This window comes from Chiloscyllium plagiosum, unplaced genomic scaffold (genome assembly GCF_037043375.1).
Source record: "Chiloscyllium plagiosum isolate Xiang-an unplaced genomic scaffold, Cpla_swu_hap1 HiC_scaffold_17, whole genome shotgun sequence".
Taxonomy (NCBI): domain Eukaryota; kingdom Metazoa; phylum Chordata; class Chondrichthyes; order Orectolobiformes; family Hemiscylliidae; genus Chiloscyllium; species Chiloscyllium plagiosum.
In genome coordinates this window covers 58,026,617-58,039,193 of record NW_028270155.1, presented here as the reverse complement: position 1 = coordinate 58,039,193, position 12,577 = coordinate 58,026,617, and the positions used below count along the sequence as shown (strand labels likewise).

Below are 12,577 nucleotides of genomic sequence, written 5' to 3'. Positions count from 1 at the left end.
TGTCTTTAAACTGTCTTCTCCCTTTCTCATGAGGGAAAGTTTATGCATCACTCTTTAGCCAAGAATTGATGTTGCTCAAACTGAAGCTAAAAACAAAAAAAAATTTTTTCCAAGCTATGAGAGTTTACCCTAATCAAAACAAATTAAACAATCCCTGACCTTTTAAAATGGAGTCTAATGCATAACTATTTGCTTTGTTCACTTCTAAAGTTCTTTCAATATAAACAAATACCCAGTACTCTCTAGGAAGTCTTTCCCTTACACTGTGTTCAAGACTGGAGGTTGGCAAACGTGGTGTCACTGTTTAAGAAGGGTGGTAAAGACAAGCCAGAGAACTATAGACCGGTGAGCCTGACCTCAGTGGTGGGCAAGTTGTTGGACGGAATCCTGAGGGACAGGATGTACATGTATTTGGAAAGGCAAGGACTGATTGGGGATAGTCAACATGGCTTTGTGCGTGGGAAATCATGTCTCACAAACTTAATTGAGTTTTTTTAAGAAGTAACAAAGAAGATTGATGAGGGTGGAGCAGTAGATGTGATCTATATGGACTTCAGTAAGGCATTTGACAAGGTTCCCCATGGGAGACTGATTAGCAAGGTTAGATCTCATGGAATACAGGGAGAACTAGCCATTTAGATACAGAACTGGCTCAAAGATACAAGACAGAGGGTGGTGGTGGAGGGTTGTTTTTCAGACTGGAGGCCTGTGACCAGTGGAGTGCCATGAGGATCGGTGAAGGGTCCTCTACTTTTTGTCATTTACATAAATGATTTGGATGCGAGCATAAGAGGTACAGTTAGTAATTTTGCAGATGACACCAAAATTGGAGGTGTAGTGGACAGCGAAGAGGGTTACCTCAGATTACAACAGGATTTGGACCAGATGGGCCAATGGACTGAGAAGTGGCAGATGGAGTTTAATTCAGATAAATGTGAGGTGCTGCATTTTGGGACTTATACACTTAACGGTAAGGTCCTAGAAAGTGTTGCTGAACAAAGAGACCTTGGAGTGCAGGTTCATAGTTCCTTGAAAGTGGAGTCGCAGGTAGATAGGATGGTGAAGAAGGCGTTTGGTATGCTTTCCTTTATGGGTCAGAATATTGAGTACAGGAGTTGGAAAGTCATGTTGTGGCTGTACAGGACATTGGTTAGGCCACTGTTGGAATTTTGCGTGCAATTCTGGTCTCCTTCCTATCGGAAAGATGTTGTGAAACTTGAAAGGGTTCAGAAAAGTTTTACAAGGATGTTGCCAGGGTTGGAGGATTTGAGCTACAGGGAGAGGCTGAACAGGCTGGGACTGTTTTCCCTGGAGCATCTGAGGCTGAGGGGTGACCTTATAGAGGTTAACAAAATTATGAGGGGCATGGATAGGATAAATAGACAAACACTTTTCCCTTGGGTCGGGTAATCCAGAACTAGAGGGCATAGGTTTAGGGTGAGAGGGGAAAGATATAAAAGGGGCAACTTTTTCACGCAGAGGGTGGTACGTGTATGGAATGAGCTGCCAGAGAATGTGGTGGAGGCTAGTACGATTGCAACATTTAAGAGGCATTTGGATGGGTATATGAATAGGAAGGTTGTGGAGGGATATGGGCCGGATGCTGGCCGGTGGGACTAAATTGGGTTGGGATATCTGGTCGGCATGGACAGGTTGGACTGAAGGATCTCTTTCCATGCTGTACATCTCTATGACCCTATGTATGACTCTATAATGGCTACATAAATGCTTACAGCTTATTCATTGAATCCTTTCAAACACAGAAAACCCATGTGCCACTAGTTCAAATTCAAAATCCAAACTCAAGATCAAATTATGCTAGTGGATTATACATTCCTCGATCTCATTTAAATATATTCGATGATTCCATTTGTTTCATCCTATTAACTTGTATTAGTGGTTATGCATCCCTTGCACGTATTTAATTGTATTTAAATTATATATTGCCCTTTCTATATAATTGTATTAGATAATTATATATTCTTTATCTATTTAAGTACATCAAAGGGCAACATGATTTGATTTAATAGGACTGAACAATATGTAATTGACCGCAGATTACCCTTATTCATGTCCAATAACTGGTTTAAAGACAACCAGTTGGCAGAGACCCACCGAGGAGTTTGTGTTAAAAAGAGTAAAAATTAAATAGGAGTGACATCTTGAAAAATCAAAATAAACGGTGATGTTCTATTTAAATTGTACTGATGCAACATTGTCCACAGAATGAGCAGCAGATGATTGGCATAAGTGTGTGTGTGAAGCTGAGAGTGAGTGTGAGTGGCAGGAGAGAGCAGTAAGGAGTGGGATTTGGAGAATGAGCTATACTTCTGAGTGAGCTGCAAGGCAACATCTGGTAGTGCTGATGTTGACAGAATGGAGCTCTTTGTTTCCTCATGCTACACGCTTCAGGTTTTAAATAGAGACCAGCAATGGCAGAGAAAAGGAGCTGGATGGTTAAATGACTGGTTTCAATCTTTGGGTGTTTTTGCACCACAATTAGCAAACATAAGGCTGACAGCACAATACAATTTGTTATATTGAGGGATTTGTACATAACCTTACAGGTTATCAATGAGATGGTGCTGTTACAGTTAAATATGCATCTGACTAATCTATCTGATTCATCCATGTACGGTTTTCCATACAATGCTATAGGGATCGAGTCTTTATTTTCTTCTACTTCATAAAATACTAAACAGTTTCAGAAATGTTCAAACCCAGTAAGTGAGCAGAGAGACTATCTGCTCTTACCTTTCGAATGCATACTGTAGGAAAATGCAACTACTCCACTGGTCTATTAAATAATCAGCTAATTTTATAAATAACTGTGCACAAGTGCGTGTTGCGTTTTGTGAAGGAAAGCATCTGATTATTAGAAAATACTATTCGGCCCTGTTCGGTGTTTGTGAGCATGCAGCAGTCTAATGTATATGCTAACGTAGAGCATGAGGTGGTGCTGTAAAACCACCCTGCGAATAGTCAGAAGGATTGTGCAGTTTTGTTATTGAAGAAAATTATTTTGTTCAGTTTTAATTCATCATTGCTGGATATTATAGTGTTTGCATGATGTTAAATTTTATTTTCCAATTGAGAATGTAGGTGAAACACGATGTGTTGTGCCTTGTGTTGTGTTCCTGTCACCAGCTGGTTTTTGGTATTCTCAGTCACTAAACTGGGGAAATTTAGATATTTACGGAAGTGCAAAGCTAAAGGTGAAATATAAATTTCTAGTTTCTCATGGTATCTGATTGCAGGTTTTCAGTATGATTAGATGTCAATTCTGGTAGATTAGGTCAGATTTGTGGGGATTGTTAACTCAGTTGGCTAGTTGATCAGTGTGGTGCAGATTAAAGCTGAAGGCTTTAATCCTGGCTGTGGTTGTTCAAGGAGACCTGCTTCTCACCTTACTCCATGCTTGTGCAGTCATACCCTCAAGCTAGAACTAACCAGTTGAGTCTCTCTATTAGAGAGACATACCTAAAGTCCCTTATGGACTATAGCTCCTTGCATGGATGATTTGTAAATGGGAGTTGGTTTAGTGCAGAGGAGGTTCAGAGTGAGGATTATGCATTTCAATATCATGTCTAAACATGATCACACATTTTCATTTGTCACAACGTCTTTATGTTAAAATGGTTAACAAGCTGAAAATAAAAATGTTCTCTGCAAAATCATAAATAAAGGCTTTGATGACCCAAGTTATCATCCTTCTCCCTCTCCCTTACAGACGTATACTAGAAATGCCAGTAACTATTGTTGTCAATGCATTGCCTGTGTTGTTATTAATGTAGAAATTCAAAGTTTGTTGAATTCAGTTTGGTCTGTTATGTTTCTTGTTGTTTAGTATTTTATAAAATAGTCTTTCTGGTGTGAGTCTCTATCTCGTATTGAGGGACCTGTTGTACATCTCCCTCTCCCACACGTTTGCAGCATGGTCTTCGTCAGCTGTTAGTCTCCCAGGACAGGAGCTGTGCTGGCCAGGGCTGGGGTGATTTGGTGAGAGCAATGCCAGGACAGTGTTGCCTCTCTTGCCAGCTATCTTCCAGGTACAACTGCCTCTTGCTACCACTGTGTCAGGCCACTTCCAGTGGACGGCAATGTATGGGTCCTCCACTGTTAATGTAGCCTCTTTTACCATTGTTTCACTTTAAAGTCATTAAGTTATGAGGACCAAAATCTCATTGAGCCCTGAGAGATTCATTATAACATTGTCTAATGCCCAATGACAACCTGTCAGCATGTGGCCTCTTCCTGTCCCACACTGCTACCTGAGGACTCCTCAGGGAGCCTCTGCCAGAGTGGCTGCCCACCCCTGGCCATATTATAACCACCCTGAGGCGTGACCCAGACCGCCATTGCACTTGGGACACACCCAGACAAGACAGAGGACTCCCCACCCACTCCTCACTCCCAAAGCATTACTATCCCCTCCAATGACTGAGCTCAACGGCCATCTCCCATCCTCCCACAAGGAGGCCTTTGGAATGCTGGGGCCGAGTACAGCAACCCAGTGGAATAACACAGAACCACTGGAGTCTGTCTGGACGAGAGGCGGCCATTTACACACGCCATTTAAAGTTCAGGACACCCTGTTTTTCAAAATAAGACCATAAGACATAGGAGTGGAAGTAAGGCCATTTGGCCCATCGAGTCCACTCCGCCATTCAATCATGGCTGTTGGGCATTTCAACTCCATTTACCTGCACTCTCCCTGTAGCCCGCAATTCCTTGCTAGATCAAGAATTTATCAATCTCTGCCTTGAAGACATTTAACGTCCCAGCCTCCACTGCACACTGTGGCAATGAATTCCACAGGCCCACCACTCTCTGGTTGAAGAAATGTCTCCTCATTTCCGTTCTAAATTGACCCCCTCTAATTCTAAGGCTGTGCCCACGTGTCCTAGTATCCCTACTTAATGGAAACAAATTCCCAGCATCCACCCTTTGTAAGCCATGCATTATCTTGTAAGTTTCTATTAGATCTCCCCTCAACCTTCTAAACTCTAATGAATACAATCCCAGAATCCTCAGCCATTCATCATATGTTAGGCCTACCATTCCAGGGATCATCCATGTGAATCTTCGCTGGACATGCTCCAGTGCCAGTATGTCCTTCCTGAGATGTGGGGCCTAAAATTGGACACAGTATTCTAAATGGAGCCTAACCAGACTTTATAAAGTCTCAGTAGCACATTGCTACTTTTACATTTCAACCCTCTTGAGATAAATGACAACATTACACTTGCTTTCTTAACCACAGACTCAACCTGCAAGTCAACCTTTAGAGAATCCTGGACTAGCACGCCCAGATTCCTTTGTACTTTGACTTTATGAATTTTCTCACCGTTTAGAAAATAGTCCATGCTTGTATTCTTTTCTCCAAAGTGCAAGACCTCGCATTTGCTCACATTGAATTTCATCAGCCATTTCCTGGACCACTCTCCTAAACTGTCTAAATCTTTCTGCAGCCTCCCCACCTCCTCAGTACTACCTGCCTGTCCACCTAACTTTGTATAATCAGCAAACTTTGCCAGAATGTCCCCAGTCCCTTCATCCAGATCATTAATATATAAAGTGAACAGCTGCGGCCACAACACTGAACCCTGCGGGACACCACTTGTCACTTGCCGCCATTCTGATAAAGAACCTTTTATCCCAACTCTCTGCCTTCTGTCAGACAGCCAATCGTCAATCCATTCCAGTAGCGCACCTTGAACACCATGGACCCTCACCTTATTCAGCAGCCTGCGGTGAGACATTTTACCAAAAGCCTTTTGGAAGTCTAGATAGATAACATCCACTGGATTTCCCTTGTCTAACTTACTTATTATCTCTTCAAAGAATTCTAATAGGTTTATCAGACATGACCTCCCCTTACTAAATCCATGCTGACATGATTAAATCCGACCCTGCATGAAGCAAGATACCGAGGTGCTGGGAATCTGAAATAAAAAGAGAAATGGCTGGAGAAACTCTGGCAGCATCAATGGAAAGAGAAAAATAGAGTTAACCTTTCGAGTCCGATATGACTCTTCAGGAGAAGAAGATGCTCTGAAGAAGAGTCATACTGGGCTTGAAATAATAACTGTTCCTCTCTCCATAAACGCTGCCAGACCGGCTGAGTTTCTCCAATGTTTTCTCTTTTTATTATATTTCAATGTAAAAGGTACAGGTGTGATTTTCTTTTCTCTGCTGGAGAAGGCCATACAGGACATACTTCTAGTCTTCAGATCAATTCTTCTGGGAATCAGATTTCACTTGAAGTCTTTTCACTTAATGTCCCGATTCTCTGGAACACAATGCCAACTTTAAGTGAGGACAACATGTGTAATCACTGGTGAAATAACAGAATCATCTGGACTTTGTTTCTAGAAGTTGCGAGTAAATTAATTAATTTAATCCAATTTACAATCAGTTGTCAATAAATTACATGTTACAAAAATGCTTGGTTTGAAAAGTGGCCTCAGATTAGTTTTAAAGAGCCCTCATGCCTGACTCTGTGATAAACAAACAGCAAACTAGCAGTGAGTGCTCTTGCATCAGTTTTAACAGCAGGTTGTAGTGTATCAGTTCCTTACCTGCCTATTGGAAACATGGCATGAATGTGTAGCATGTACCCAGTTCTGAGCTTGGATTCTCTCCTGCTCTTCTTCTTGTTTGTCTTCATTGTGAATGCTGCTTAATTTAGTGTTGCTTCCACAAACCCATTGACCACCTTCAGCTTGCAGTTTCTCTATGATCACCATCCTCCAATCAGCTTACATTGCTGCCTGGTCTCCAGGAAGAACTCAACTTTCTACATCTTACTCAACAGGACCTCTCAAGTGTAGAATCAGACACAATAGAAGGAGATTATTTAGAGTCATACAGTCATACAAAAAGGAACCAGACTGTTCAGTCCAACCAGTCCATTCAGAACCTAATCCCAAACTAAACTAGTCCCACCTGCCTACTCCTGGTCCATATCCCTACAAAGCTTTCCTATTCATGTACTTATCCAAATGACGTTTAAATATTGCAATTGAATCCACATCCACCACTTCCTCAGTAAGGCCATTCCATATGTGAACTACCCTGTATAAAAGGTTTACCTCTCATGTTTTTTTTAAATTTCTCACCTCTCACTGTAAAGATGTGCCCCCTAGTCTTGAAATCACCATCCTAGGTAGAACGGTGGCTCAGTGGTTAGGACCGCTGCCTCACAGCACCAGAGACCTGGTTTCGATTCCTGCCTTGGGCAATTGTTTGTGTGGAGTCTGCACATTCTCCCTGGGTTTGTTCCAATTTCCTCCCACACTCCAAAATGTGTGTGTCAGGTGAATTGGCCATGCTAAATTGCCTATTGTTAGATGGAATGGGTCTGGGTGGGTTACTCTCTGGAGGGTTGGTGTGGACTTGTTGGGCCAAATGGCCTGTTTCCATACTGGAGGGAATTAATCTAATTCCAGGAAAAAGACAACTGCCATTAATCCTAACTGCCCTTCACTGTTTTATAAACTTCTATAAGAACATCGCTTAACCTCCTAGGCTCCAGTGAAAAAGTCTCAGCCTACCCAGCCGTTCTTTGTAATTCATACCTTCCATATCTGGCAACATCTGGGTAAATCTCTTCTAAACCCTCTCCAATTTAATGATACCTTCCAATAACTTGGCAACCAGAACTGGACACAGTATTCCAGAAGAAGTCTCACCAATGTTCTGTACAACCTCCATATTAATTGTAGCATACTTCTGGGGAATCCTGGTCTAAACATAATTGCAAGTTAAAGCTGAAAATGTGTTGCCGGAAAAGCGCAGCAGGTCAGACAGCATCCAAGGAGCAGGAGATTCGACGTTTCGGGCATGAGCCCTTCTTCAGAAATGAGGAAGGTGTGCCAAGCAGGCTAAGATAAAAGGTAGGGAGGAGGGACTTGGGGGAGGGGCGTTGGAAATGCAATAGGTGGAAGGAGGTAAAGGTGAGGGTGATAGGCCGGAGTGGGGGTGGGGGTGGAGAGGTCAGGAAGAAGATTGCAGGTCAAGAAGGCGGTGCTGAGTTCGAGGGTTGGGACTGAGACAAGGTGGGGGGAGGGGAAATGAGAAAACTGGAGAAATCTGAGTCCATCCCTTGTGGTTGGAGGGTTCCTAAGCGGAAGATGAGGCGCTCTTCCTCCAGCCGTCGTGTTGCTATGGTCTGGCGATGGAGGAGTCCAAGGACTTGCATGTCCTTGGTGGAGTGGGAGGAGGAGTTGAAGTGTTGAGCCACGGGGTGGTTGGATTGGTTGGTCCGGGTGTCCCAGAGATCCAAAAGATTGGGTATTTATCCAACTGTGAAAAGCAGTTTAACATTTGATTAAAATCCCCACAAAGGCAAATTGACCCATCAGGCTTCAAAATCAGTTTGATGAGTGCCCATTCCTCAAATTGATGATTCCTTCACTTTCCAGCCTTCTGATTTCTGCCTCTACATTTTCACGTAAGGCAAATGGCACTGGGCGAGCCTTGCAGAAACGTGGCATTGCTACGTGGTCAACGTGCAAGGTGACCCTGGATTTATTCCTTGGATCTTCCTGAAAGACTTCCAGACATTTAATCAGAACTTCACTCAGGAAGCCATTTCCTAATTTAAAAGTGTTGAGCCAGTCTCAGTGAATCTTTCTTAACCAATTTCGCCCCAGCAAGCTTGTGCCTGAGCCTTTTCCTACAATCAATGGTAATTGAACCAGCAGGTTCGCGTAAAAGATCAGAACTGACCTTGTACCCTTAATCTGTAAAGGTTCTTCGGTACAGGTTCTCAGTCTAGCTGAGGTCCTGCACAAACTTAAAGGTTGGAATCCAGAGGAAATTTTGTTCAAGACTGGTTCCACGATCACAAACGGCTGTGCCAATATCAGCCCCCATTAGAACCGAATGACCATTTAACCAGACATTTATCTTGATTAGCATTGATTTTGATGTCGCTGTGCAACTTAACTATTCTAAATCAGATGTAGGTGGACTTTCCAGGCTATGAACCCTCCTGGATACGGTCCTAAGAGTTATTTTACTCAATTTAGGCCTAGTAGGAGTCTTTTGCTGTGTCAGGTCTGCATACGGGCAACTACAATGTCTGGCCAGCCCAGAACCTGAAGAAACTTTTAACTGTTTAGCCGAGGTGTAGCTTTGTTTTGGTGTTTTGCTGTGGGCACTTGAAATGTCCCTCTAATCAGGATATGTCCAGGGTGAGCTGAAGCAATTGCCTGCACTCAAATGGTCGCTTCTATTGGAATACCCTGCAACTGATATGCTCCACTTGCCACATTTTCCAAAGATAAAGCCAGTTGTAGTGGCTGGTTGAAATCCAGTTGGACTTCAGCTAATAGGCATTTTTGCATAGTTATATCAATTGATTCCACATACCAGACAGTCTCTAAGCATCTCATTATGGGTTTAACCAAAGTCACAGACTTCTGCCAGTCATTTAAACCTAGTCAAAAATCTCAATTCCTCTGGTTCTCAAATTGCCAAGTAAAAGTGATAGCATCTCACAATTAGAGGTGGCTTAAGGTAGCAATATTCCTTAACTAAGCCCATCAATTCTTGAAAGGTTTTAGTATCTGGTGCCTCAGGAAAAATTAGGCACCTCAAGACAGAAAAAGCTGCAGCTTCAATTAATCATTATTTTTTTAACTGCCAAAACGTCATTTGCTTGGAAAAAAATAACACGTTTTCCACATACTGGGCCCAGTACTCGACAGCAGGGTCAATTGAGTTAAGTTCATCAAACAAAGGCATGTTGTAAAAATGCTTACCATAACTTAAAGATGGTTGTTGCCAGCACGTTTCTTCAGAATCGTGCTTTATTCTCATCACCACTAAAATAACTTCACAAAGACCAGCATCCTGTCACCAAGACACCCTTTATTTAGGCATGATCATTCCTTCACTTTAGTATTGCCTTATTCAGAGTCAGGTACCAGAATATCAGTACCTCTGACAATCACCCATTTTATATGTTAGCCAGAGCTCCCTGACTGGACCAGATTAACAGCCCTAATCAGGGAACTTATATTGTATGAGGTCCAGCAGACTGACCTCTTTACAATCACAACATCCTCAGCAGGAATTCCCATGTTCATAACTCCATTTGCTTCTCTTGACTCTTTATTGCCAATGATGCCTTTGTGGGGCATCAGCAGAAAGACATTCTTCATCAAAACAGTAATACATAGGACAAAATCCCAAAGGAAGTAATTGTGACAACAAACCTGAAATAATTCACCCACTATGCCTGTGCTGACTCTTTGAAAGAACTGGTCCCTTGTCCTTACTCTTTCTCCCTATTCTTGCATGAGTTACCTTTTCAAGTGTTTGTCTAAAAGTTACCATTGAACCTCTCTGCTGCAGCCTTTCTGGCAGATCATCATAACCTGCTACCTCTCCCTTTCTTTGCCGATATCCTTCATTCTATGCCCGCTGGGCATGAGCATTCTGCAAGTGGAAACAGTGTCTCCATAACTATTAACATAAATCACCTTCTCTCTCTGTAAAAGCTGCCGCTGCGGCAGTCAGTCTAGAGTGCCCTAAACTGCGACACTTTGTGACAGGGAGTCACCAGATCATTGAAACAAGGATGTTATCATCTTTAATCCTAGCCTGATCACACTGTCGGTTGTTTAATACATGGCCTGTTAGGTGGATAAACAAGGAGGCATACAGCAACATTTTGAGGAAAAGCATGGGGAGTTGCAGCAGTGTTCTGGTTAGTGCTTAGCTCTGTCAATTTCACTTTAAAAAAAAGGCTCATTATCACCATGGGGTGTGTAGGAAGTGACTGCATGCAAATTAGCTACCACATTTCCTATATTCCCCCAGTGATTACACTTTGAAAAGTAATTCACTGGCTGAGGCCCTGAAAGGTGTGAGATAAAGGTAACACTTTTTATTTAATGCCTTTAAAAGGGTCAGGTGATCAATCACAGTTCCTCACAGATATTCTTCAAGAGAGAAAACAGAGGCAAGAAGACAATGTCTTCACCTTAGAAGTGAGCATCATCTGTTTAAATGTTTCTGGGCTGGCCAGATGTTGGTAACTGGCAGCCTGTGGTGGTTTCAGGTCTGACCCTGATTTTTAAAATCAGCACGGCCTGCCCTGGACTGTGCTGTCGCAGGTTTGCTCACCACGCATTTACATGCAGCAAGCAACAGAAAATGCTGAAAACATGCAATGGTCAGGCAGCACCCATGGGGAGATGTCGAGATACTAGTGTCTCTGGAGGACAGGCTGGGAGATGGGGAAAGCTGGGAAAATGGCAGCAAAGGCACCAGGAGGGGACACCCCTGCATCTTCCCATGGCCACAGGATGCTGTGAAAGGTGAGTGGCTGCAGAATTATCATAGAATCCCTATGGTGTGGAAGCAGGCTATTCAGTCCATTGAATCCATACCGACACTCAGAAGAGCATCCTACCCCGCTACCCTATCCCTGTAACTCTGCATTTCCCATGGCTAATCTACATTAACTACACACCCCTGGTCAATTTAGCATGGCTAGTCTACTTAACCTTCCCATCTTTGGATTGTAGGAGGAAACTGGAGCACACGGAGGAAACCCACACAAACACGGGACAAATGTGCAGACTCCACACAGTCTGCCCAAGGCCGGAATCAAACTCAAGTCCCTAGCACTGGAAGGCAGCAGTGCTAGTCACTGAGCTTTCATGCTGCACCACAGATACCTCCCAGCCCTCCAGGTACCTGGAGGTGTCCTCTCAGTGTTGGATGCTTTATTCCCTATAGGGACCCCTAGTGACATCCACCCAAGCCCCTGCACTCTTGTAAGTGTGCTTCTTCAAGGAAGGCATCCTTGTAAGAGTGCTTCTTCAAGGAAGGCATCCTTGAAGAAGCTCTCTTACAAGGATGCCTTTCTGAAGAAGGGCTTATGCCTGAAACGTCGATTCTCCTGTCATTCCTGAAGAAGGGCTTATGCCCGAAACGTCGATTCTCCTGTTCCTTGGATGCTGCCTGACCTGCTGCGCTTTTCCAGCAACACATTTTCACCCCTGCACTCTTGTCTTGTTTCTTAAGTGTTCAACCTCCCAACAGCAAAACCTGCCTGAATGGCACGCACATCCATTGGCACTGGCACTCCCATTGGCATTGGTACTTGAAGACAGTTTCTTTCCAACTCTGCAAGGATGCATCTATTGGTGGCAACGCCAAGGCAGCCAACCTGCTCATCCATCCTTGGGACCAGTTACTGAGAGACAGAGAGAGAGAGCTCATCATCAGTACCAGAGGGAGCGACCCTAGTGTCTGCCTCTGGTAAAGCCCCCTCTGTGGTTGCCTCAGCCACCAGTGCAGACTTCACTCCCAGCCATGGTGGTAAAATTCCCTCCAGAATTAATGTGACAGTTTTCCAGGGTCACTATAGTTATAACAACCAGAGGTTCAGTTTTACTCATTTTACATTGAGCTTTACTTATTTTCCACTTCATTGGTAATTCATTCTCATCAACCAAATGGACCATCCGAGTCAGAACAAATGGAGGATATTGTTAATACGCATGAATAGGAGACGTGCAGGATGTCAGCTGAGGTTTAATCAAGGCATTTGGAG

The 12,577-nt window shown here is 43.3% G+C and overlaps 1 protein-coding gene across 4 annotated transcripts in view; it reads left to right on the top strand.

Moving 5' to 3' along the window:
- The window catches only part of slc9a5 (solute carrier family 9 member A5), a 280,610-nt gene that overhangs the window by 201,006 nt on the left and 67,027 nt on the right, over positions 1-12,577 (top strand). The gene's annotated exons all lie outside the window — the stretch shown is intronic.